The 26,818-nt window shown below is 38.6% G+C and overlaps 1 protein-coding gene across 1 annotated transcript in view; it reads left to right on the top strand.

The window, feature by feature from the left end:
- Positions 1–26,818, top strand: part of LOC309495519 (baculoviral IAP repeat-containing protein 2-like) — a gene marked incomplete at its 3' end in the record, with an annotated part of 281,365 nt that overhangs the window by 157,146 nt on the left and 97,401 nt on the right. The window lies entirely within an intron of this gene.

Genomic DNA, 26,818 nt, shown 5'->3' with positions numbered 1-26,818 from the left:
GGTGTTTTGGGTGGTTTCTGGGGTGTTTTAGGTGGTTGCTAGGGTTTCCTGGGTGGTTGCTAGGCGGTTGCTAGGGTGTTCTGGGTGGTTGCTAGGGTGTTTTGGGTGGTTGCTAGGGTATTCTGGGTGGTTGCTAGGCGGTTGCTAGGGTCTTTTGGGTGGTTGCTAGGGTCTTTTTGGTGGTTGCTAGGGTCTTTTGGGTGGTTGCTATGCGGTTGCTAGGGTGTTATGGGTGGTTACTAGGATGTTTTGTGTGGTTGCTATGGTGTTGCTAGGGTATTTTGGGTGGTTTCTAGGGTGTTTTGGGTGGTTGCTAGGGTCTTTTGGGTGGTTGCTAGGCGGTTGCTAGGGTGTTTTGGGTGGTTGCTAGGGTCTTTTGGGTGGTTGCTAGGATATTTTGGGTGGTTGCTAGGGTCTTTTGGGTGGTTGCTATGGTGTTCTGGGTGGTTGCTAGGGTGTTCTGGGTGGTTGCTATGGTATTCAGAGCGGTAGATAGATAGATACACACACACAGACACACACACACACACACACTCAGAGTTTATGAGTTTAGAGTTTATAAGTGTATAAATTGATGAGTTTATAAGTGTACAAGTTTTTGAGTTTAGAGTTTATAAGTTTAAATGAGTTTAGAGTTCAGAGTTTATTAATTTATGAGTTTAAGAGTTCATAAGTCTATGAATTCATGAGTTTATTAGTTAATTAGTTATTAAATTTAAGTTAATTAGTTTATAAGTGTATGAGATTAGAGTTTATTAGTTTAAATGAGTTTCATTGGCTAATATATATAGAATGGCAGTTTGAATTAGTTTTCAAGGGATTTAGATTTAAATTTTTGTCGGTTGGTGAGTTTGAATTTTTTTAGAATGCCCAATGTTAAGTCAATGGGAGTTTTTCCGAGTTTTGATCGTCATTTGTAGGAAAACCGTAAGTCCGATCAGTCTGAAAAGATATAGCATAAAACTTCAGATCAGTTTGAGTGTCTGAGCCGAGTTTGGAGTATGTAGAGTTAAAGCTCTAGGGCGAGTTTGAGTCAACAGTTATTTACAGAAGAATAATAATAATAACTAGATGCGAAAGTTCGTCGAGACAAACTTTAAGTTGGCTTGAGAAAGTTTGGACCAGAACGTTTTTTGCTAGGCGGTTGCTAGGATGTTGCTATGGTGTTGCTATGGTGTTGCTAGGGTATTTTGGGAGGTTGCCAGGGTGTTCTGGGTGGTTGCTAGGTGGTTGCTAGGGTGTCCTGGGTGGTTGCTAGGGTGTTTTGGGTGGTTGCTAGGCAGTTGCTAGGGTCTTTTGGGTGGTTGCTAGGCGGTTGCTAGGGTGTTTTGGGTGGTTGCTAGGCAGTTGCTAGGGTCTTTTGGGTGGTTGCTAGGCGGTTGCTAGGGTGTTTTGGGTGGTTGCTAGGGTATTCTGGGTGGTTGCTAGGCGGTTGCTAGGATATTTAGGGTGGTTGCTAGGGTGTTTTGGGTGGTTGCTAGGGTGTTTTGGGTGGTTGCTAGGGTATTCTGGGTGGTTGCTAGGCGGTTGCTAGGGTCTTTTTGGTGGTTGCTAGGGTCTTTTGGGTGGTTGCTAGGCGGTTGCTAGGGTGTTCTGGGTGGTTGCTAGGATGTTTTGTGTGGTTGCTATGGTGTTGCTAGGGTCTTTTGGGTGGTTGCTAGGCGGTTGCTAGGGTGTTTTGGGTGGTTGCTAGGTGGTTGCTAGGGTTTTTTGGGTGGTTGCTAGGGTGTTCTGGGTGGTTGCTAGGCGGTTGCTAGGTTGTTTTGGGTGGTTACTAGGATGTTTTGTGTGGTTGCTAGGGTATTCTGGGTGGTTGCTAGGCGGTTGCTAGGGTCTTTTGGGTGGTTGCTAGGGTCTTATGGGTGGTTGCTAGGCGGTTGCTAGGGTGTTCTGGGTCGTTGCTAGGGTGTTTTGGGTGGTTGCTAGGGTATTCTGGGTGGTTGCTAGGCGGTTGCTAGGGTCTTTTGGGTGGTTGCTAGGCGGTTGCTAGGGTGTTCTGGGTGGTTGCTAGGGTGTTTTGGGTGGTTGCTAGGGTATTCTGGGTGGTTGCTAGGCGGTTGCTAGGGTCTTTTGGGTGGTTGCTAGGGTCTTTTGGGTGGTTGCTAGGGTGTTCTGGGTTGTTGCTAGGCGGTTGCTAGGGTGTTATGGGTGGTTACTAGGATGTTTTGTGTGGTTGCTATGGTGTTGCTAGGGTATTTTGGGTGGTTGCTAGGGTGTTTTGGGTGGTTGCTAGGGTGTTTTGGGTGGTTGCTAGGCGGTTGCTAGGGTGTTATGGGTGGTTACTAGGATGTTTTGTGTGGTTGCTATGGTGTTGCTAGGGTATTTTGGGTGGTTGCTAGGGTCTTTTGGGTGGTTGCTAGGGTGTTTTGGGTGGTTGCTAGGTGGTTGCTAGGGTGTTCTGGGTGGTTGCTAGGATATTTTGGGTGGTTGCTAGGGTCTTTTGGGTGGTTGCTAGGGTGTTCTGGGTGGTTGCTAGGTGGTTGCTAGGGTGTTCTGGGTGGTTGCTATGGTATTCAGAGCGGTAGATAGATAGATACACACACACACACACACACACACACACACACACACACACACACACACACACACTCAGAGTTTATGAGTTTAGAGTTTATAAGTGTATAAATTGATGAGTTTATAAGTGTACAAGTTTTTGAGTTTAGAGTTTATAAGTTTAAATGAGTTTAGAGTTCAGAGTTTATTAATTTATGAGTTTAAGAGTTCATAAGTATATGAATTCATGAGTTTATTAGTTAATTAGTTATTAAATTTAAGTTAATTAGTTTATAAGTGTATGAGATTAGAGTTTATTAGTTTAAATGAGTTTCATTGGCTAATATATATAGAATGGCAGTTTGATTTAGTTTTCAAGGGATTTAGATTTGAATTTTTGTCGGTTGGTGAGTTTGAATTTTTTTAGAATGCCCAATGTTAAGTCAATGGGAGTTTTTCCGAGTTTTGATCGTCATTTGTAGGAAAACCGTAAGTCCGATCAGTCTGAAAAGATATAGCATATAGCTGCAGATCAGTTTGAGTGTCTGAGCCGAGTTTGAAGTATGTAGAGTTAAAGCTCTAGGGCGAGTTTGAGTCAACAGTTTTAGTAAGAATAATAATAATAATAATAATAAGTTTAAATAGGATTTCAATATGTTGGCTTTCTCAAGCCAACTTAATAAGTTTAAATAGGATTTCAATATGTTGGCTTTCTCAAGCCAACATAACTAGATGCGAAAGTTCGTCGAGACAAACTTTAAGTTGGCTTGAGAAAGTTTGGACCAGAACGTTTTTTGCTAGGCGGTTGCTAGGATGTTGCTATGGTGTTGCTAGGGTATTTTGGGAGGTTGCTAGGGTGTTCTGGGTGGTTGCTAGGGTGTCCTGGGTGGTTGCTAGGGTCTTTTGGGTGGTTGCTAGGGTATTTTGGGTGGTTGCTAGGCGGTTGCTAGGGTGTTCTGGGTGGTTGCTAGGGTGTTTTGGGTGGTTGTTAGGGTATTCTGGGTGGTTGCTAGGCGGTTGCTAGGATAATTTGGGTGGTTGCTAGGGTCTTTTGGGTGGTTGCTAGGCGGTTGCTAGGGTTTTCTGGGTGGTTGCTAGGGTGTTTTGGGTGGTTGCTAGGCTATTTTGGGTGGTTGCTAGGGTCTTTTGGGTGGTTGCTAGGCGGTTGCTAGGGTATTTTGGGTGGTTGCTATGGTATTCTGGGTGGTTGCTAGGCGGTTGCTAGGGTATTTTGGGTGGTTGCTAGGGTATTCTGGGTGGTTGCTAGGCTATTTTGGGTGGTTGCTAGGGTCTTTTGGGTGGTTGCTAGGCGGTTGCTAGGGTATTTTGGGTGGTTGCTATGGTATTCTGGGTGGTTGCTAGGGTCTTTTGGGTGGTTGCTAGGCGGTTGCTAGGGTGTTTTGGGTGGTTGCTAGGGTGTTTTGGGTGGTTGCTAGGGTATTCTGGGTGGTTGCTAGGCGGTTGCTAGGATATTTTGGGTGGTTGCTAGGGTGTTTTGGGTGGTTGCTAGGGTGTTCTGGGTGGTTGCTAGGCGGTTGCTAGGGTGTTATGGGTGGTTACTAGGATGTTTTGTGTGGTTGCTATGGTGTTGCTAGGGTATTTTGGGTGGTTGCTAGGGTCTTTTGGGTGGTTTCTAGGCGGTTGCTAGGGTGTTTTGGGTGGTTACTATGATGTTTTGTGTGGTTGCTATGGTGTTGCTAGGGTATTTTGGGTGGTTGCTAGGGTATTTTGGGTGGTTGCTAGGCGGTTGCTAGGGTGTTTTGGGTGGTTGCTAGGGTGTTTTGGGTGGTTGCTATGGTCTTTTAAGGTGGTTGCTAGGCGGTTGCTAGGGTGTTTTGGGTGGTTGCTAGGATATTTTGGGTGGTTGCTAGGGTGTTCTGGGTGGTTGCTAGGTGGTTGCTAGGGTGTTCTGGGTGGTTGCTATGGTATTCAGAGCGGTAGATAGATAGATACACACACACACACACACACTCAGAGTTTATGAGTTTAGAGTTTATAAGTGTATAAATTGATGAGTTTATAAGTGTACAAGTTTTTGAGTTTAGAGTTTATAAGTTTAAATGAGTTTAGAGTTCAGAGTTTATTAATTTATGAGTTTAAGAGTTCATAAGTCTATGAATTCATGAGTTTATTAGTTAATTAGTTATTCAATTTAAGTTAATTAGTTTATAAGTGTATGAAATTAGAGTTTATTAGTTTAAATGAGTTTCATTGGCTAATATATATAGAATGGCAGTTTGATTTAGTTTTCAAGGGATTTAGATTTGAATTTTTGTCGGTTGGTGAGTTTGAATTTTTTTAGAATGCCCAATGTTAAGTCAATGGGACTTTTTCCGAGTTTTGATCGTCATTTGTAGGAAAACCGTAAGTCCGATCAGTCTGAAAAGATATAGCATAAAACTTCAGATCAGTTTGAGTGTCTGAGCCGAGTTTGGAGTATGTAGAGTTAAAGCTCTAGGGCGAGTTTGAGTCAATAGTTTCCACAGAAGAATAATAATAATATTAATAATAAGTTTAAATAGGATTTCAATATGTTGGCTTTCTCAAGCCAACTTAATAATAAGTTTAAATAGGATTTCAATATGTTGGCTTTCTCAAGCCAACTTAATAAGTTTAAATAGGATTTCAATATGTTGGCTTTCTCAAGCCAACTTAATAAGTTTAAATAGGATTTCAATATGTTGGCTTTCTCAAGCCAACTTAATAATAATATTAATAATAAGTTTAAATAGGATTTCAATATGTTGGCTTTCTCAAGCCAACTTAATAATAATATTAATAATAAGTTTAAATAGGATTTCAATATGTTGGCTTTCTCAAGCCAACTTAATAATAAGTTTAAATAGGATTTCAATATGTTGGCTTTCTCAAGCCAACTTAATAAGTTTAAATAGGATTTCAATATGTTGGCTTTCTCAAGCCAACTTAATAATAAGTTTAAATAGGATTTCAATATGTTGGCTTTCTCAAGCCAACTTAATAATAAGTTTAAATAGGATTTCAATATGTTGGCTCTCTCAAGCCAACTTAATAATAAGTTTAAGTACAATATCAGTAAGTTGGCTCTCTCAAGCCAACTTAATTACTCCGTCATTTATGGTTATACAGAAAAAAGAAATATAAAAAAATAATCTGTGATATTTCTACTTTTGTATGTGTCCACTTACAATCAAATCAAAACATTGTGCTTTTGTAAAATAAAGAAAATAAACAGGGTGTGCGTTCTGCCTCTCCGTCGCGGTGAACTTTTTTTTCTTGAGCACGTCTATAAACTGAAACAAAACTCAGCGAATACTTCTCACACATTTATGAGCCATATACCTTCATACACATTTAAGTGTGTACTTTTAAATGATCGGATTCAAACTGCAAACAAATATTCTCTGTTTAAGTAATTTGTATAAAACCAACAGGATGTCCAGTATCTCAAACGCTTGCTAATTACTTTTTAATTCGACACGCCCACTCGCGCAAAAGAGATTCACATGCAAATCTCCACATGGGACGCGAACGCCCTCGTTACCTCAAACACAAAACACCAAAACACTTCAGAAGTCTCTGCTTTTCGTCGAGTTTGGAAGACACGTCTGAGCTTACATTGGATTTACCTAAGAAGAAGAAGAACGCGATTTGAAGACAAGAAAGATGTAAGGTAAGAAATTCTTACTTATTAGTTTATAGTATTGTTGCATAAACTTCACATTGCAGTTGAACTGTTGCTAGATACTGTATATGGTGAATATTATACTATTTAGACCTGTGTTTCCTGATAAATACTGTTTGTGGATATCTGCTCAAACATAGATATGTATAACCATAATGTTTAATATTTTGGAGCGCGATGGCGTTTGAATGTATCATATTTTGGAGCGCGCTGTGGGTTTGAGTATCATATTTTGGAGCGCGCTGTGGGTTTTAATGTATCATATTTTGGAGCGCGATTGCGTTTGAAAGGAAAAATGCACCAAACATTAGGCTTTATGTTTTTACTATTATCTCATTTCATATCATCATAACGAATGGAAACATTTGAAGTAACATATGATAATCAATATATTTTTCTCTAGCGTAGTTGTTCTTGAAATCTTTTGGAAAATTTCATTTATTGTTATTATTATTTTATGCAGCACTGCGTAGCCTATGCCTACAAGGCACAACAAACCTGGTGTTCATTATATGTTGTTGGAAACGTGTGTGTGTGTGTGTGTATTCTGTGAATTTCAAAAAGAAATTTTAACCAGAAAAATCTAAAATCTATTCCCAAAATCGTGCAGCCCTATAGTTTCTCTTGATATCATTATGTTCACAGTTTTTTCTTTTTTTTTTTTCTTTCAGGGACCAGATGCAACTGAGTCCTGCTGACTTCAACATTCACATGAGTCTCTGTACATGAACATGGTAAAGTGAAAATCAAACACCTTGGAAATTAAAGGTATGTACAATGTTTTTAGGAATGGCACAAAGGTCTCTGTCTTTGGATCATTGTTTTCAATGTGCTCTTTTGTCATTTGTATTTTTGGATTGTGTTGTGCTGTAAACAAATCCAAACAATCTAAAAGCCATTCTTTTTTAAATCTCCTCATTCTTTGTGCAAGGTTGCTCTGAATGACAGGGCCTGATCGCTCCTAATAGGGCAGTTAGGGGAGTGTCTTTGTCTTTCTCAGGTGTTAAAAGCTTACATATTCATGAGATGATCACGCCTCTTCGCATATGGCTTTGTCACACAAAACACGTCTTAGAAATTTTAAATCAATATATTGTCTTATCTGAATGAGCAGTCAGGGTGATTTTCACATACACTGTAAAAAAAATAATAATAATTGCTGCGATTATTTATCACAACTTAAAATCCAACATTGTTTCAACTTTAAAAAGTATGTGTTCATGCTTGACTTAAAATATTAAGTTTAGTTAACTTTAGTTAAGTTGGATATTTAAGTTATCTCAACAAATTGTAAGTTAACATTTTTTACAGTGTGCCTGTGTGAACATTATGTAATTACACACACACACACACACACACACACACACACACACACACACACACACACACACACACACACACACACACACACACACACACACACACACACACACACACACACATATATAATGAAGACAGACTTCACTGTTCACACACACACACACAGTTCCATTGCAGGCTCAAGTCCCCTGTCGGATAGGAAGAAATCGCTCAGGTCCCATCTTGACATGTTTGAAAAAATCATAATAATTGTACATTCAAAGTTAGATTCTGAAAAAAAGACCTTAAAAGAACATTTTGTTTGTCATTTTTGTTTCTTCAAAATGACCAGATGCAGCAAGTCAACTTAAAAGTTTTGAATTAGATCTTAAAGAAAGGTCCACTGTTGGATGGTAACGAGCGACATATGTTTGGTTGCATTTAAATTGAGCAATATTTCAAACACTGACTATCTCTGTACATCAACATCCAAAAAAAGAAAAGAAAAAAGGACATGTCTATTGATTTTATTAGAGTAGAAATTATGTTTTAATTAATAGGCAGCCAATACTATCAGTTGCATTATTAATATCTGATCAGTGATCACAATATGCATAGATAAACATATGAAATATACAATTATAAAAGAATGACCAAACCATCAGTTATCAAAAATAAAATTAAAATAATTGCTTGAGGAAATACCATTTGAATCTGTTTTTATACAACGGGGTAAAAAATTCCGGCGGCAACAGTTCAAAAGCAGAGGCGAGAAGATCCTCTTATCATTCATTATATTATTTTTCTTATTAAACGCTCTCTCTTTATAGACACTTTCTATGCTTGGTTATGCAGTCCCTGACAATTTACTTGCCATTGTTACCAATTTTCTCACTGATTTCTTCTGTACCTACAGTTCCATACTAACAAATAATACAGAATATCATAACACTTTTGATGAAAGCACTATAAAACATCAGAAGCTTTATGTTGTGGACATTACAGGAAAGTTAGTGCTTTAGGAAATGCATTCTCTGTTGTGGCTTTATACTTACAGTATCGGTCCACATATCCCATTTAAGCTTATTGTCAAGAACACCAAGATATTAATATATTTTTTGGATGTTGATGTACAGAGATAGTCAGTGTTTGAAATATTGCTCAATTTAAATGCAACCAAACATATGTCGCTCATTACCATCCAACAGTGGACCTTTCTTGAAGATCTAATTCAAAACTTTTAAGTTGACTTGCTGCATCTGGTCATTCTGAAGAAACAAAAATGACAAACAAAATGTTCTTTTAAGGTCTTTTTTCAGAATCTAACTTTGAATATACAATTATTATGATTTTTTCAAACATGTCAAGATGGGACCTGAGCGATTTCTTCCTATCTGACAGGGGACTTGAGCCTGCAATGGAACTGTGTGTGTGTGTGTGTGTGTGTGTGTGTGTGAACAGTGAAGTCTGTTTTCATTATATATATATATGTGTGTGTGTGTGTGTGTGTGTGTGTGTGTGTGTGTAATTACATAATGTTCACACAGGCACACTGTAAAAAATGTGGCTGCGATTTAGTTATAACAACTTAAAATTTGTTGAGATAACTTAAAAATCCAACTTAACTAAAGTTAACTAAACTTAATATTTTAATCCTTTTTTCTTTTCTTTTTTTGGATGTTGATGTACAGAGATAGTCAGTGTTTGAAATATTGCTCAATTTAAATGCAACCAAACATATGTCGCTCGTTACCATCCAACTTTCTTGAAGATCAAATTCAAAACTTTTAAGTTGACTTGCTGCATCTGGTCATTTTGAAGAAACAAAAATGACAAACAAATTGATATATATATTAGGGGTGTAACGATACGCTTATTCATATCGAACCGTTCGGTACGAGGCTTTCGGTACGCATTACGTACCGAACGGTTCGCTGGACCATTTTTTCTGCCGACCAAAATTTCGTTATTTCAAATGAAGGAGCGCCGCGGGTGGCAAGCGCGCTCATAGAGGCTGGCGCGACCACAACATCAACTGGCAAACGCAATGTAAGGAACGAAACTGAGCTACTCTTATTGTGTTTGTGTGGACCATTTATCAGTTTTGACCTGTGAAGCGGGACTCGCGAGCCCTATGCGCCTTCCATGAGCACTTAACCTTAAAAAAAAAAAAAAAAAAAACCTTTCCCTTTGAAACATCACTTATCAGGCTTATGCTACTCTGAATAATACCTGAACTTCGTATTTTGAGCACTTCTTGCGTTGTTGTTGCTTTTGCCTCTTTATGATGACTCGCTGAATTTTTGTCCTAATTTGTAAGTCGCTTTGGATAAAGGCGTCTGCTAAATGACTAAATGTAAATGTAAATGTGATCAAGCAATACCACACAGCGCTAAGAGATCCAGACCAGTAAAGAAAGCATTTGAATTTCAAATGCTTTTTGAATTTGCCACTGAAGTAATAACATCGCTGCTAGATCTAGTGAGAAACATGCACAGTTCTCTGTTATTAACGGATCAAACAGCGCTGACGTGGAAACCAGGAAGAAACATCGTGCCATGAATGAACTGGCCGGTGTCCACAGATCAGCAACATTCACCGTGGAATGGATTTGCTGTAGTAACACTAACTGCAAGGTATGGAAGTTTGTCAGGAATAGTGGGCTGTAATGCTTTCAAGTAACATTACGTCGGTTTTATTTTGACATTATGAATACAATTGCTGCCCTCAAATGTTAATCTGAACTAAAATAAACCTTTGTTTATAACTAGCCTACAACTACAATATTACATTTCATTTTGTCCAAGGAGCTGTTTTGTTTTATATGCTCATAAGAAGAGTCAAGTATAGCTCCATTATTGCTCAGTAAAATTAATTCAAGGAAATTTCTCTGGCATTTATTTATTTTTGCTGTATGGAAAACGTACCGAACCGTACCGAACCGTGACACAAGTGTATCGTATCGAACCGAACCATGAATTTTGTGAACCGTTACACCCCTAATATATATATATAATATTTCATAATGAAGACAGACTTCACTGTTCACACACACACACACACACAGTTCCATTGCAGGCTCAAGTCCCCTGTCGGATAGGAAGAAATCGCTCAAGTCCCATCTTGACATGTTTGAAAAAATTATAATAATTGTATATTCTAAGTTATATTCTGAAAAAATACCTTAAAAGAATTTTTTTATGTCATTTTTGTTTCTTCAAAATGACCAGATGCAGCAAATCAACTTAAAAGTTTTGAATTTGATCTTCAAGAAAGTTGGATGGTAACGAGCGACATATGTTTGGTTGGGCATTTTATTTATGTTCGGGCTTAAAATATAACCTTAATGGTCGGGTCGGGTTAAATTATTTTAGGTACGGGACGGGTTCGGGCTTGGGTTTCAGTTTAAAGCCTGTGTAGACGTCTAATAGAAACCGAGGACACAAAGCACAGTGTCTCTATTGACAGTTTTATTTCCAATTGTATCATGGTGTAGCATTTCATTTTGAGTGTCACTGTAAAAAGTTTAACTATCATTACCTCAATTTTTTGGGTGAAACATTTTTACACTCAAAAAAATTAAGTAAATCTGAGTAACTGCATCTGTTACATTAACAAATAAAATTGAGTAGAAATAATTTAACGTTTAAAAAAAACAATATGTATGAGTAATATTAACTGTTTTTTATTTATGAGTAATATTAACTTTTTTTTATTTCCTCTAAACCTTTGTAAAATAGTAGCCTATTCCATACAACCACCAGTATACGTTACATGACATTGGCCTTTGTTGTTGATGAGTATACAGCAATACAGCACATTTTACACTGTTTTTAACATGTATACAATATTGCCTACATTTAAACTCATTTAACAAACATTTTAGAAGTAAAAATGAAACATTTAAACATTCAGGTAGCCTAATTCAAGTGTAATCAATCGGTCTGTTATCCAATATCCACCGGATCAGCACTGGTTCTCGTGCCGGAGACGGACTCGCGCTCTGCGGGTGAACTTCGAACTTCAGACCGCCGTTCTGCATTTCTCTCATAGCTGAAAGATACTGCGAGCGACTGACTCCATCACTACAGACACAAACAGTGACAGTTCTGACATTTTATCATCCAAATTAATTATATTCATTATCATTAGGAATAAAGTCGTGTGTTTATGCAAGGTGTCGAATTACGCCTCTGTATGTTGTTTTGCATTAAATAAAATGATTTAAAGCACAGTAATGATTTTATAGATAAAATATACACAAACCTGAATTTCACAGAGGAAATGCACCAAATCTGCGGCGCTGAGAAGAGATTGTTGTTCTGGAGACTGGAGAGAGTTCAAACAGCCCGCGCTGCGCGCTCACTCAACCATCGAGTTGTCATCACGTCAGAGGGCGGGGGAGGGGGGAATTGTTTTAATTGAGTAAACTTACTCAATTTCTTAAGAGTGTGTTAAATATATTAATAATATTGTTAATATTAATAAAAATAATATTTTTGTTTCTTGAAACAGATCAGTTAAATTCAACATTCACAAATATTTTAAGTGTATTATAAAGAAATAATTGGTTAGTCAAATACTAAATCATTTTATTGAAAAAAACGTAAAAATATTTTAGATAAAATTAACTGTTGGATTTTTACTCAATTATTTTGGTATGTTTAACTCAAACAATCAAGTAAACGATATTCAGAGATTTTATTAAGTTATTAAAGTTAAATATTTCTGTAATATTTACTAAGCCGCAGAATAATTTTTTAGAGTGTATAATGCAAAGTTTCAAAATACAGCTCCAAACTGCTGCTAACAGTAATCACTGGAGGTTTTTATTTTATTATTATTCTCACCAATAATTCATTTACAGTATACACAGTGATCTAGACTCTAGATAAATAAAATGCGACCGCAGCAGTAAGTCAGGGGAATGCTTTTATTTCTTCCTTTGGTTTCAATTTTGAACATGTTGCAGTTTTTTTTTTTTAAAAGGTGTACATTTTAATACAATAATAAAGAAATATAACATGATTTGATGTATATTAGCAGCAATTACACATTTGTCACTTTAGCACAAAGTGGAGACCATCTTTTCTGTAATGAAAGACCAATCTTATGGGTTGTGGTCTCTCAGACATTGGCCAATATCCGTTAAAAAAACATTGTTTCCCTTGGGGCTTAAGTGAACCTCATCACTTAAAAATAGTTCAGGCTTTTCAAACAGTATGTGTGGATGATGTACAATGCTCCCATTAACACAAGAAACAAACTTAGCCATCACACTGTTCACAAAATTTCGCACTTTGTCCACCTTTCCTGGGGGGGCATGCCTCCAGTGGCGCCTTTGGTTAATTGAGGATAGCAGAATTTTCATCTGGGGAAACTGTTCATTGAGGCCACGTAGGTCCTTCTTCATTGCTTTAAGAAGCAGCACACTTTTCACACGTCCTAGGTCGTTGCCTCCACAGTGAATCACTAGCACATTCGGAACAGTTCTTCCTTTAAGGCACTGTTGGAAGAAGGGAAGGAGGTCTCCCCAACACATGCCTCCCCTGCCAAACCACTGGACCTGGGAAGCCACTCCAAGATTGGTGCCTATGGTCTCTCTTGCTCGCTTTTCACCACGTCGAATGTAACTGTCACCAGTAATCCAGACTCTGTGCACACCTGATAGAAAGATTACAATACAAATGATTAACTATGCAGCACACAATTGGGAAGTCACACAATTGCTGAAGAATTCCTCAGTTTGTTGTTAATCATTCAGTAGCTGCATCAAAATAAACCTTATACATTTTAAGGCCTTTCGTTAACATCGAAAGGCTAAGCTCACAATCTTAAAATCTTGGGCTGGTACATGATTTTAAAATCTTACATTTTCAAACGAACATACCTAAACATTTGTGTATTTTGAAATGAGATTGCCACTACATGCATTATTTGTAAGTGTTAAAATATATTTAAATAAAATATTTCAAAATAGGTTGAGCAGAAACATACCTTTCTTTTGAGTAGTGGATTTTCTGATGAAGTGTAATTCTTGTCTAGGTTGAACGACATGAACTGTTGACTTTTCAAAAAAAAAAAAAAAAAAATCATAAACATGTTAGTTGCAACCTCTGTAGAATAACTGGTAAAACATTGTTTTCATGTTTGTTAAATTGATCATAATGAGTTTAAATATACACAGTATAATTGTTGGTACTACATATCTTAAATAAGGAATAATTCTGAATTTCGAATTTGCTCTTCTGTGTCTGCATAGAAGATTTTAACTATCAGCAAAAAGTAGTATCAAAAAGAAAATGTATTAAGATACTTAAATTACTAGAGTAAACAATTTGAAATTCTGAATTGTAACAGTGTAATTATTTATTTTCTTTATAACTAGACCAATCAAAATGCTGAACTTACCTCATGTTGTAGAATATGTTCTCCTCCTTCAAAAATGCAAGTTTCTAACAGAGACAAACACTTCTAAAAGACACGGAAGAGTGAATGTTCTGTGATTTATATCCCACAACCCCAACCAGCTATCTGGACAGTGATTGGGTCTCCAGATTACTGTTGCTACAGAAATGCTAATTTCTCTGGGATTGGAAACAAACGGCCGCCCCCAACTATGTACAATGGGGTGGTGGTGGTTGTTACTTAGCTTACACTTGTAAATAATGCTGTACAAACAACAACTGAAGCACAGAGTTTTAAATACACAGGCAAGCTAAACAAGATAACAAGGGAGCGCAGCTAATTAGCAAACACCTGGAGAGACTAATAAACAAGAAAAACTACAAAGGACTACAAAACATGGTACAGGACAGGAAATTAGTCCACAAAAGACAGGGGAACACAAGACAGGAATCATAACAATGACCTAGTACACTGCAAAAAAATAATAAGACTACTAATTTAAGTTTAAGACTTATAATATAAATTTTTTGAAAGCCACATAAAATAGACCCTATTATTTACTTCAGATTAATTTTTATAAAATCTATTTATTTAAAATGTCCCAAAAAAATAACAAACACCATATATATATATATTTTTTTGCATTGTCCAAATATAAAATGTTATTAAAAAATGCAAGTTAATACCAAGTGTAAGTAGGACCTTATTTTTTTTTTTTTAGAATCAGTGAATATTTACACAGACACACATTCAATCACTTGTTTTTTATAGATTTGTTTCTGAGAGTGTTACGTCAGGAACGAGGACACAATATGCAAGTAAAAGCGCTTTATTAATAGTCAATTATGTTGATGAAGATGATGATGATGATGATGATGATGAATAATCCAGGGTGATGCAGGCGGTGGCGCAGGGACTTCGATGGTCAGACACGGAGTGATGAATGAAGTGCAGCGTGCTCTGATGAGTGATGACGTGATCCAGACATGAAACGTAATCCAACACGACGTGAAACCGGAACACAGGAACTCAAGACGGGACACGAGGCACGGGAACAGGAACAGACAACACAGAGACTTCATGCAACGATCTGACAAGGAGATGAGAAAGCAGTGAGCATATATAGGAGATGAGATGAGTGGCAGCTGGTGATGATGATTGATTGCAGCTGGGTACTGATCAACAGTAATGATCCGGACACACCCACTCACACACTCACACACATGTAAACAACAAAGCACGAGACTAGAGAGAGACATTGGATCTATGAACCGTGACAGTACCCCTCCCCCTAGGAACGCCTCCTGGCGTTCCCAGGTCCCCTTACCTGCCGATTGTAATCATCGATAAGGGAGTGATCCAGAATGTCTCTAGCCGGTACCCAACTTCTCTCCTCTGGACCGTAACCTTCCCAGTCCACCAAGTACTGGAATCCGCGTCCCCTCCGCCTTGAGTCCAGCACACGATTGACCGAATAAGTGGGTTCCCCATCTACGAGTCGCGGCGGGGGAGGAACCGGGATTGGCGGATTAATACGAGAATGAAATACGGGTTTAATTTTGGATACATGAAAGACGGGGTGAATCCTCCTGTACGCTGGAGGTAGGTTGAGGCAGACTGCCACCGGACTAATGATCTTGGTGACAGTAAACGGGCCAATGAATTTGGGAGCAAGTTTATTAGACACGGAACGGAGAGGAATGTTCTTGGTAGAAAGCCACACTTTTTGACCAGCGACGTATACGGGAGGCCTAGACCGGTGGCGATCGGCTTTGGCCTTGGTGCGCAACCCCACCTGGAGTAGAGTCTCACGGGCTCTAGTCCACGTGCGGTGACACCTCTGGACGAAGGCGTGAGCGGAGGGGACCGCGACTTCGGATTCCAGACTAGGAAAAATTGGTGGCTGGTACCCTACGCTACACTCAAACGGAGATAGGCCCGTAGATGACACTGGCAACGTGTTGTGGGCGTACTCCACCATAGAAAGTTGTTGACTCCACGAGGAAGGATTCTTGGAAACCAAACATCGTAACGTTCTTTCCAAATCCTGGTTGGCTCTCTCAGTTTGGCCATTGCTCTGGGGGTGGAACCCTGAGGACAACTGACAGTCGCCCCCAGAAGCTTACAAAATTCTCGCCAAAATTTGGACACAAACTGGGGTCCCCTGTCAGAAACCACGTCCATCGGGAGGCCATGTAACCGAAAGACGTGGTCAACGACAGTCACCGCTGTCTCCTTGGCTGAGGGTAATTTGGGCAAGGGAATGAAATGGGCCGCCTTCGAGAACCGGTCCACCACAGTCAAAACTACTGTGTGACCCTGAGAGGGTGGGAGGGCGGTAACAAAATCTAGAGCGATATGGGACCAGGGTCTCGAAGGGACCGGCAGCGGTTGGAGTAACCCATCTGGGGGTCGATTGGAAGTTTTACCAGTGGCACAAACTGAGCAAGCCAAAACAAAATTGTGAATGTCACGAGCCATGAGAGGCCACCAGAATCGTTGCTTGACTAAAAATCTAGTGCGACTGACTCCTGGATGACAAGCCACATTGGAAGAATGCCCCCACTGAATGACGCTGGACCTCAGACCCTCAGGCACAAATAAACGATTCGGTGGGCAACCGACCGGAGGCGTTACCCCTTCTAAGGCCTTCTTGACCTTCGATTCGACCTCCCATACGAGTGTGGAGATGAATAGAGTCTCTGGTAAAATGCACTCGGGAGTAGACGGGCGTTCGGAACGATCAAAAATGCGCGATAAAGAATCGGGTTTGATGTTTTTAGAACCCGGGCGGTACGAGAGAGTAAAATCAAAACGACCGAAAAAAAGTGCCCACCGAGCCTGCCTGGAGTTCAATCTTTTAGCAGTCCGAATGTATTCTAAGTTCTTGTGATCGGTCCAAACGATAAAAGGTACCCCCGACCCTTCTAACCAGTGCCGCCACTCTTCCAATGCTAACTTGACTGCCAACAACTCTCTGTTCCCAATGTCATAATTACGTTCGGCAGGAGATAGACGATGAGACAAAAACGCGCAAGGATGCATCTTGTCGTCTGAGAGAGAGCGCTGGGATAACACTGCTCCTACCCCCACCTCTGACGCATCGACCTCCACCACGAACTGACGTGATGGATCAGGGGTTGTCAGAATGGGGGCTGAAACGAAGCAACCCTTCAGTTTGGCAAACGCAGCCTCGGCTGCGTCTGACCACCTGAACGTCGTTCTGGGGGAGGTCAAGGCGGTCAGAGGTGCGGCTAGTTGGCTGAAGTTGCGAATAAAACGCCGGTAGAAATTGGCGAACCCCAGAAATCTCAGTAGGGCCTTACGAGACTCTGGACTTGGCCACTCTACCACAGCCTTGATCTTCTCAGGATCCATGCGCATTCCCTCAACCGACACGATGTACCCTAGGAATGGAACAGACTGTGCATGAAAATCGCATTTCTCCGCCTTGACAAAAAGCCCATTCTCTAGCAACCTCTGAAGCACTCGTCGGACGTGCTGCACGTGTTCCTGGAGAGAAGAAGAAAAAATCAGTATGTCGTCCAGGTAGACATAAATGAACTGATCTATCATATCTCGCAGCACGTCATTGACGAGTGCCTGGAAGACCGCTGGACTGTTGGAAAGCCCGAAAGGCATAACCAAGTATTCAAAGTGTCCCCTGGGGGTGTTAAACGCGGTCTTCCACTCATCCCCCTCCCTGATGCGGACCAAATGAGAAGCATTACGTAAATCCAATTTTGTGAAGATGGACGCTCCCTGCAACCTCTCGAAGGCTGAAGACATCAACGGTAAAGGATAAGTATTCTTTACTGTGATGTTGTTCAACCCCCGGTAGTCAATACAAGGTCGCAGAGATCCGTCCTTCTTCCCCACAAAAAAGAACCCCGCCCCCGCTGGAGAAGAGGAAGGGCGGATGAACCCTGTTGCTAGAGAATCAGAAATATATTTCTCCATAGCCTCCCTCTCTGGTGTCGAGAGTGAATATAACTTGCCCTTGGGCGGAGCCGTACCTGGTAATAAGTCTATGGCACAGTCATAGGGACGATGCGGAGGGAGAGAAGCAGCCCGAGACTTACTGAACACCTCCTTCAGGTCCAGGTACTCCGCGGGCACGTTAGACAGATCCACTGCCTCCTCCTGCAACACAGGGACAGAAACAGACGGACAGGCAGACAATAGACAAGACTTATGACACTGATTACTCCACGAAGACACAGACTTGAGCTGCCAGTCCACTTTAGGGTTGTGACGGGTGAGCCAAGGGTGACCAAGGACAATGGGTGCAAGGGGAGTGTCCAGGATATAGAAAGAGATGATCTCGGTGTGGTTGCCTGATGTGATGAGGGTGATGTCTTCTGTGGCAAAAGTGATGGTGGGAAGTTCTTGTCCATTAAGTGCGTGTACAGCAATCTGATGTGTGAGGGGTTTGAGGGGAATCTTGAATTGACGTGCAAATGAGTGATCCATGAAATTGCCTTCTGCCCCGGAGTCCAAGAGTGCTTGACAGTCGTGAGTGAGTGTTGACCATCTCAGTCTTACCGGAAGGAGGGTAGATGTTGATGAGGTCTTCTCGGCGGAGATCCCACCCGATAGTAGCCTCATACTTACTATCGGGCTTGGCCTTTTTACCGGACAGTTGTAAGCATAGTGTCCGGCTCCTCCACAGTATAGGCAAAGGCCCTGGGACCTCCGCCTTTCCCTCTCCTCCCGGGAAAGCCGAGCTCGACCCACCTGCATGGGCTCGTGATCGTCGACGGGGCTGACCGCGTCCCCGCCTCCAAATCGTGGACCCTCGGCACCCGCCAGAGGGCGTCTACTCGTGGCGTGACCTCCAACTCGGGATAGTCGAGCATCAACTCTGAGGGCTAAAGCGATGAGTTCATTAAGAGATTGAGGCAGGTCCAAAGCATAGATCTCTCTTTGGACGCGGTCAGCCAGCCCATGCAGGAACATGTCCCACTGCGCCTCCTCGTTCCATCTGCTCTCCGCTGCTAGGGTCCGGAACTCGATCGAAAAGTCTGACACTGATCTCTCTCCTTGACGTAAATCAGCCAGCATTCTAGCAGCTTCTCTTCCGCCGACCGCCCGGTTGAAAACTCTTTTCATTTCAGCGGAGAGCTCCTGGAACGAGGCGCAGCACGGATCTTCATCCTCCCACACCGCCGTTCCCCATAACGCCGCTTTCCCAGTCAGGAGGGTGAGTACGAAGGCGACCTTGGATCGCTCGGTCTGGAAAGTCTTGGGTTGAAGAGAAAAATGCATGGAACACCGGGTTAGAAAAGCTCTGCAAAATGTTGGATCACCTGAATAGGACTCTGGGGCTGGTAGGCGTGGCTCCGACTGGGATGGGCTCTCCGATGGTGTGGGGGGAACGAACGGTGTGGGCGGCGCAGTGGGAGCTCGTAACTGTTGGATCTGCTGGGTGAGCTCGGACACCTGCGCCACTAACGCCTGAACAGCGCGACCAGTATCGTTTGAATTCTTCTCTTGAATGTCCAGACGAGCCATACTATTACTCAAACATTCTTCCATGGTCGGCGCTGATGTACTTGCTGTATCCATCCTTGGTCAGATCGTTCTGTTACGTCAGGAACGAGGACACAATATGCAAGTAAAAGCGCTTTATTAATAGTCAATTATGTTGATGAAGATGATGATGATGATGATGATGATGAATAATCCAGGGTGATGCAGGCGGTGGCGCAGGGACTTCGATGGTCAGACACGGAGTGATGAATGAAGTGCAGCGTGCTCTGATGAGTGATGACGTGATCCAGACATGAAACGTAATCCAACACGACGTGAAACCGGAACACAGGAACTCAAGACGGGACACGAGGCACGGGAACAGGAACAGACAACACAGAGACTTCATGCAACGATCTGACAAGGAGATGAGAAAGCAGTGAGCATATATAGGAGATGAGATGAGTGGCAGCTGGTGATGATGATTGATTGCAGCTGGGTACTGATCAACAGTAATGATCCGGACACACCCACTCACACACTCACACACATGTAAACAACAAAGCACGAGACTAGAGAGAGACATTGGATCTATGAACCGTGACAGAGAGGTAGACAATAAAACAACAATATGGTAATCTCTACAAAATCCTCGGTTTATGTTTAAAAAAATAAACAAGTAAAAAGAAAGAACATCATATGGGGTTATAGCAATGTATTGGTGAGTAAACAGTGAACTAGATTAAGTATGCAGAACTCCAAATAAACAATACATGGTCCAGTACTTTCTTAATATCATTAATCTTGCAGCACAACTTCAATTTAGATGCATCTTCACATTGGATTAAATATTCAGTAAGGTTCTGTTCATTAACACTATTTAATGCATAAAGTTACCTGAACTAACCAGTCCCATTATACATAATACATTAATTAACAGTGTATTTATATAACTTATTCATATGGGCTCATAAACATACAACGTTTATTTATAGTTTATGGTAACTCATCTTAACAAATGGAACCTCATTGTAAAATGGGTAGCACTTTATAAGTTTCCATTTATTAACATTAGTTTTTGACTGAATTAATGAAAATGAACCAACAACTGCATTTTTTACTAACATGAACAAAGATAAAACACAGTAAATAATATATAGTTTAATATAGTTCTTCTTAGTTACTAATTTGTTGGTTAGTTAGTAAATTAAGTAAGGGATCCGGGATCCAGCCGTTTATTATCACAGAATAACACTGAGAAAGGGTGATCAGGAAGCAGACGTGAAGCCGTGAAGTAGCTGCAATTCACTAGTGTGAATTGAGATGTTTTAGTTACAAAAACAGCAATATCATTCATTTACATACTGCTTAAAACTATTCTTTTGGAATGTGCGGTTTACTTTCAAGCAAGGTTAATGTGTCTTTACGTATGATAATCACAGATGATTGCAGCTTAGTACCTTACAGCCTGTTTTTATCTAGCTAGACCAGGTGTTAATGGGCTACATTAATGCTTCAATTCACCTATATCAGATATACCAGCAGTAAAACAATCAGAGGCAGAATTAAGACAGAAAAGCATATAATTGTTGTAAATAAGCTATTCATCTAAGCGGTTTATAAAAATCATTGTAAATAACCTGTTCAGTTGTAACAAGTGTATCATCTGTTTTTGCCCTGGCACTTGTAATATTGTTGCTCTACTCTTTGCAGAATGTGGAAAAAAATGTTTGCTTACATCTTGGAATGTGAAAAGGGTTGTCACTAATTATTTTACCTTACTTTATAGTTAATTTTACGATTACATACTGGTAGTTGATGGTAAAAAGTAAAAAAAAGTTCAAGTAAATAGGATTTTAAAAAGTAAAATACTTATGTTCAAGTTCATATGTATACACATTTATGAGGATTATACTTTTTAAATGCTTAGGTCTGTGAATATCTTAATAATATGGTAAAAGCTATTATGGAATAATTAAAATATCTCATCTGTTTCCCTATTGCATTTTATTCAAAAATGTTTAATCCCAATCAGAGCATTTGAGCAAAGATGCAAGTGCGCTCCACTCAATTGCTCACAACCACTTACGCTCATCGGTAAAACACATTTGTTCAAATCCCGCTCCAACAGTTAGTTTCTCTGTACTATACATCTTTCTCTTTATAATGAACTTCTTGATCAAATGGCTTAATTGCATTTGGCTTATAGATAACAGTTAAGATATTTGTGGATTTAATCTCCTTAGCTCTCTCTGTGAGGAGTGCAAAGTAAGCAATCGGTAGTTGGATTTGAGTAAATACAATAATAATCTTATAATTGTGATTTGTAACTTAATGCTATATATCAAGCTGTACTTAGTCAAGTCTCGTAAGATATATTTTTTCTTAGAAAGACTGATATAAGATATAATATATTTTGATCTTGCAAGAATTGCAATGCAAGAATACAGGGGAAAATGGCTAAATAAAACAAAATAATGATGATAATGTAATAATGATGATCATGTCTCATACCCTGCAGATGTGTGAAAGATTTGCGGAGTGGCAACAAAAGAAACATGAATGGGCCATTTTGTAGTGGCAGCCATTAGAAAACAGGGTGAATTGGGGTTACAGGATCTCAATGAATTTTTTAAATTAGCATTTTATTATCCTTCTCTAAAAACACATGACATGAAACTTATTAATTAAACTCATCGGTTACACAGACAGGGCTTAATTAGGACATTTAAGTAGCTTTTATAAATGTGCCTTAGAAAAAAGAAAAAAAAAACATTACTGGTGTGAATCTTGAGACAAAACAATTGCACTGACATATTTAAAGATATGTTTTCTGTTAAAACAGCTTAAACATGCATTTTAGTCAGAGACTAGCTCAAGCCTTGTCTGTGAAACTGTGGGAATAGTTTTAGAGACACCATCCTCAAATTTGAAACGGAACATAACTAGACGTGTTTCAGCTTTGTTATGTTTCTAGATCCATTTACCACAGCCTCATCCATGTTTTATACATTTAAAATATGTATTATCAATTATTAGAGATTTAATTACAGTTTTTATATTTGAGCTTATATAAAAAGTCAGAGTAATTAACATTAAGCTCTCAAGTGTCGGCTTACTAAAGATAACTTGTGTGTAGTCAGAAAGACTAATGACATACTCATTAGTATGTCATTTATTCCCCACCTGCTAAAATGGGGGCCGTCTTAGAAAGTTTTAAAGCAATATAACATATAAAGTGGTATAAATAATCCTGGTGTGACTTGACTGTATAGTGCTAAATTACAGAGCTGATTGAAACATATCCCGATTGCTCTGATCAGATGCTTTCTCACTGCTGTATTTTTCAGTCTCTGAGTGTACTGAGCTGCTACCCCCACTACCCCTGCAGGCAATTTGCATTTCTATGAAGAAGGGCTTCAAATGACAGCATGTTACACACACATTTAGGCCACACTGTGAAAGTTTGACCTTAGACCTAAAAAATACACAAGTCATCCTATCTACGTAAAACAATTGATATAGCACTCTGCATGCATTTTTTGAGTGATTCAACACAAGGTACTATTAAGTAAGTGGTATGAGCTTTCTTTTCAGATGTGCTATAAAGGTTAAGTTAAACCAACATAAATATGAATGCCCATGGTAATATGCTACGACCTTATAACATCATTTGATTTAGATTAAATGTGCAGGTTTTTTTTTTTTTTTACATTGTGTGAAATTACTTTTTCCTGTCTACATCCACATCATCATTTAATATTTTCTTGTGCTCCAGGTCATAATGCGGCATTGCTAACTTTGAAATACTTATAATGTAAATGCTACATTTGTAAGTAATTTACCATTATTAAGGAAAAGGGATCCTGCAAATAAAAATCTTTTAAATAGTAAATTAATTGTATCTCACTTCCCTTCTTTAAATGCTGCACCATCCCATAATTTGATATTATTTTTTTAACTTTTTCTTTACTAAAGAAATCATGTTTTATCTGCCGCTCTGTGCTCTTTAAAATGCATACAGAAAAAAGTAATTATAATGTATGTACTAATTGAGGAAAATGAATTGATGTTTACAACTGGAACTCAATTTAAAACCAACAGACTATACACTTATTTTGAACTGGCTGTTTGATTTCATTCACAGATAAATTTGCATAACAGAACCAATAGTAATGGTGGCTAATTGTGGCTTATCCAAGGGACCAATCACTGCTCAGATAGCAGCATGTATATCTATCTATTCTGGGTTCCTAACTCACTTAGTTTTTTGCCATTTGGAAGACCACAAGTTTGGAAGACAAATAGCTTCTAAGAGATTGTTTCCTACATTGGAGAGTTATCTTTCTGTTATAGTTTAAAGACTGTATCTACCTACAAGATCCTGAGAAAAAGCACACTGAGCCATTTCTCATCAAAATTTTTATTTTCGAAGTAAAAGGTAAGTTGCACATTCTAACTTCATTTTATAATAATTTGTAAATGCTAACATTATAAAATGTATTTATATCCTCTTACAGTGTAGATGTGCATGTCGATAAGTATTATTGATATTCAGTTTGTTTGTAAAATGTTTTTTAGTTTTTTTTTAAAGAAATACTTAATTTACCACATCTTGTTATATTGTCACACACGTTGTCATCTTTTCAATCATTTATTGTCTATGAAATTCTAAAGAGGTTTTTATTTTGTAATTTTTTTGGCATATGCAGTATATCCTTCATAAAATATTCTTAAATATTTCACAGGAAAATGAGACCCAGAAGAGTTTTTCCTGAAAAGGAAGCTTTGTACTTCATTGATTCTGGCAAAGATAAAGACACATTTGAGAAAAAATTCATGAGTGAAGAGAAAGGTAAGTTACTACATACAATTCTCCCATCAATACTGTATGACTTTTGCAAAACTTAATTAAAAGCTAAGTTTGGTCACTAATTAATATCTAAGGGTTGAGTTTAAAATACGAAGCTAGAAAAAGCAGGCTGTTAAAACAAAACACACAAGAGAGAAAAAACAAACAAAAAAACATGATGGCTTTGACCCTTCATCAGTTAAAAGTGGATTTACATCTGTTTTCCTGCCAGTATTTATGTTATACTAAGCTGCTGATGTCTCTAAATTAAACTCTATTATGTAGATGTGTGAGTGCTCTTGATATTATTTTTATGTAACAGCCAGTTAGAATGTGAGGGGCCTGTTTAACAATGGAAATGATGAATATTTAGTGCCATGATAATGCCATGAGTTTTGTAGTTTTGCACTTTTATAAAGATGTAGATATGCCGTAGTTGTTTTCGAAGCAACGCTACCATTTTAAATAGTTTAGACAACCTGAACAACTTTATGAATCTTTTATCATACTATTAATTTACTCTTATTTATACTCTATTTATTAGGTTTTGGAGTAATCGCCACAAAAAACATTGAGCCAGGAGAATTCCTGCTGGAGTATGTTGGAAGACACATCAATGGATCTGAAGGAGAGACCATGTTCAAAGACTACTCAGCTGAAGATGCAGTATTTTTGTATTTCTACTCCTTTCAGGGACAATCTTACTGGTAAGATTAAATTCATGAATGTTCTAATGAAATAATGAATAATAATGAAATGAAAGTGTTTTTAAAATATTTCACCACGCAGTGTTGATGGCAGTAAAGATACACAAAGACTTGGACGATTCATAAATGATGAACACATCAAGCCAAACAGCAAAATTAAAATAGTAAGTCTGTATTTAATGTATTCTTATTCTTTGTTTTAATTACACCTTTTATACTGCCTCATCTTGACTGTAACATTATTTGACATTATTACAAACAAGGCGACTATTTAAATGATGTTTTTGTTGATGTTGATGTTGTTGTTGTTGTTGTTTTCATTTGTGTGTTTGTGTGCTTTTGTGACCCAAAGGTAATGGATGAAAAGAAAAGACCACATCTATGTGCATTTGCGTTAACAAAAATCAACGCAGGAGAAGAAATTATCTATGACTACGGAGATCCTAACTGCCCATGGAGACAGGTATTTCTTCTTCTATTTCTATATATTTGTGTCTTATTTTCATTATTTGATCAAGTGGTGAGGAAAACTTGGTAACACTTTGCAATAAGGTTCATTGGTTAACATTAGTACTATATGAGCAATGCATTTGTTACAGCATTTGTTAATCTTTTTTAACATTAGTTAAAATACAGCTGTTCATTGTTAGTTCATGTTAGTTCACAGTGCATTAACTAATTTTAACAAAAACAACTTTTGATTTTAATAATGTATTAGTAAATGTTGAAATTAACATTAACAAAGTTTAATTAATGCTGTATAAGTGCAGTTCATTATTGGTTTATGTTAACTAATGTAGTTAACTAATGTTAACTAATGAAACCTTATTGTAAAGTGTTACCAGATCCTCTTATCCTCAACAATACTGTTGTGCAATTTTTACCTTTAAAAAAGCGAATGATTGAGGTAACACTTAACACAATAAGGTCTCGTTTGTTAACATTAATGTATTAATTAACATGAACTAAAAGCAATGCATTTGTTACAATATTTATTCATCTTTGTTAATGTTATTTAATAAAAATACAGTTGTTCATTGATTGTTCATGTAAATTTACAATGCATTAACTAATGTTAACAAATACAACCTTTGATTTTAATAATGCATTACTAAATGTTGAAATTAACATGACCTAAGATGAATAAATGCTGTAAAAGTGAAGTTCATTATAGGTTCATGTTAACTAAATTAATTATCTAATGTAAACTGAAATCTGTATTACCATAAAATGTGATTGCTTTTAATGTAATTTGTTTCAGAAAAACATTACTTCCACATTCAGAGAGATCAAGGAAAAAATGGTAAATAGAAGTTTGTTCCTTCAGCTGAATTTGCATGAAAGGTATACACTGTATACCTGGTGGTGGTAGTGGCGCAATGGATAAGACACATGCCTTAGGTGTGAGAGACCCGGGTTTGAATCCACTGTGAGACACCAATGTGTCCCTGAGCAAGACACTTAACCCCTAGTTGCTCCAGAGGCGTGCGACCTCTGACATATATAGCAATTGTAAGTCGCTTTGGATAAAAAGCGTCAGTTAAATGAATAAATGTAAATGTAAATGTAAATGTATACATTTTTTTACATTTAAATATGCATTTGCTAAATGCTTTTATGCATTTTACAGGAATCACGATGGAAGGATTCATTTGAAAACCTTGATTTAAAGCCTGGTGTGATGAAAATTGATGACCTTGTTATCAACACAGAAATGAAGATTGCAAATGGATGCAATGCTGCTGAGATTTTCCCAGGAGTCTTCAACAACTGCAAAGTTGCAGTGAAACGAGTTTCCAAACATGTTTCCAAAACTGAAATTGAAATGGCTCATTTCCTGAGTTCAAAAAATTTACAAGCAGAGCACCTGCTGCAACACATTTCAGTATTGGAAGACACTTACTTTGCCTATTTTGTCTCACC

This window comes from Leuciscus leuciscus (genome assembly GCF_965113295.1).
Source record: "Leuciscus leuciscus genome assembly, chromosome: 3".
NCBI classification, from domain to species: Eukaryota; Metazoa; Chordata; class Actinopteri; order Cypriniformes; family Leuciscidae; genus Leuciscus; species Leuciscus leuciscus.
The sequence above is the reverse complement of the archived record's forward strand: the minus strand, read 5'-3'. Positions and strand labels throughout refer to the sequence as shown.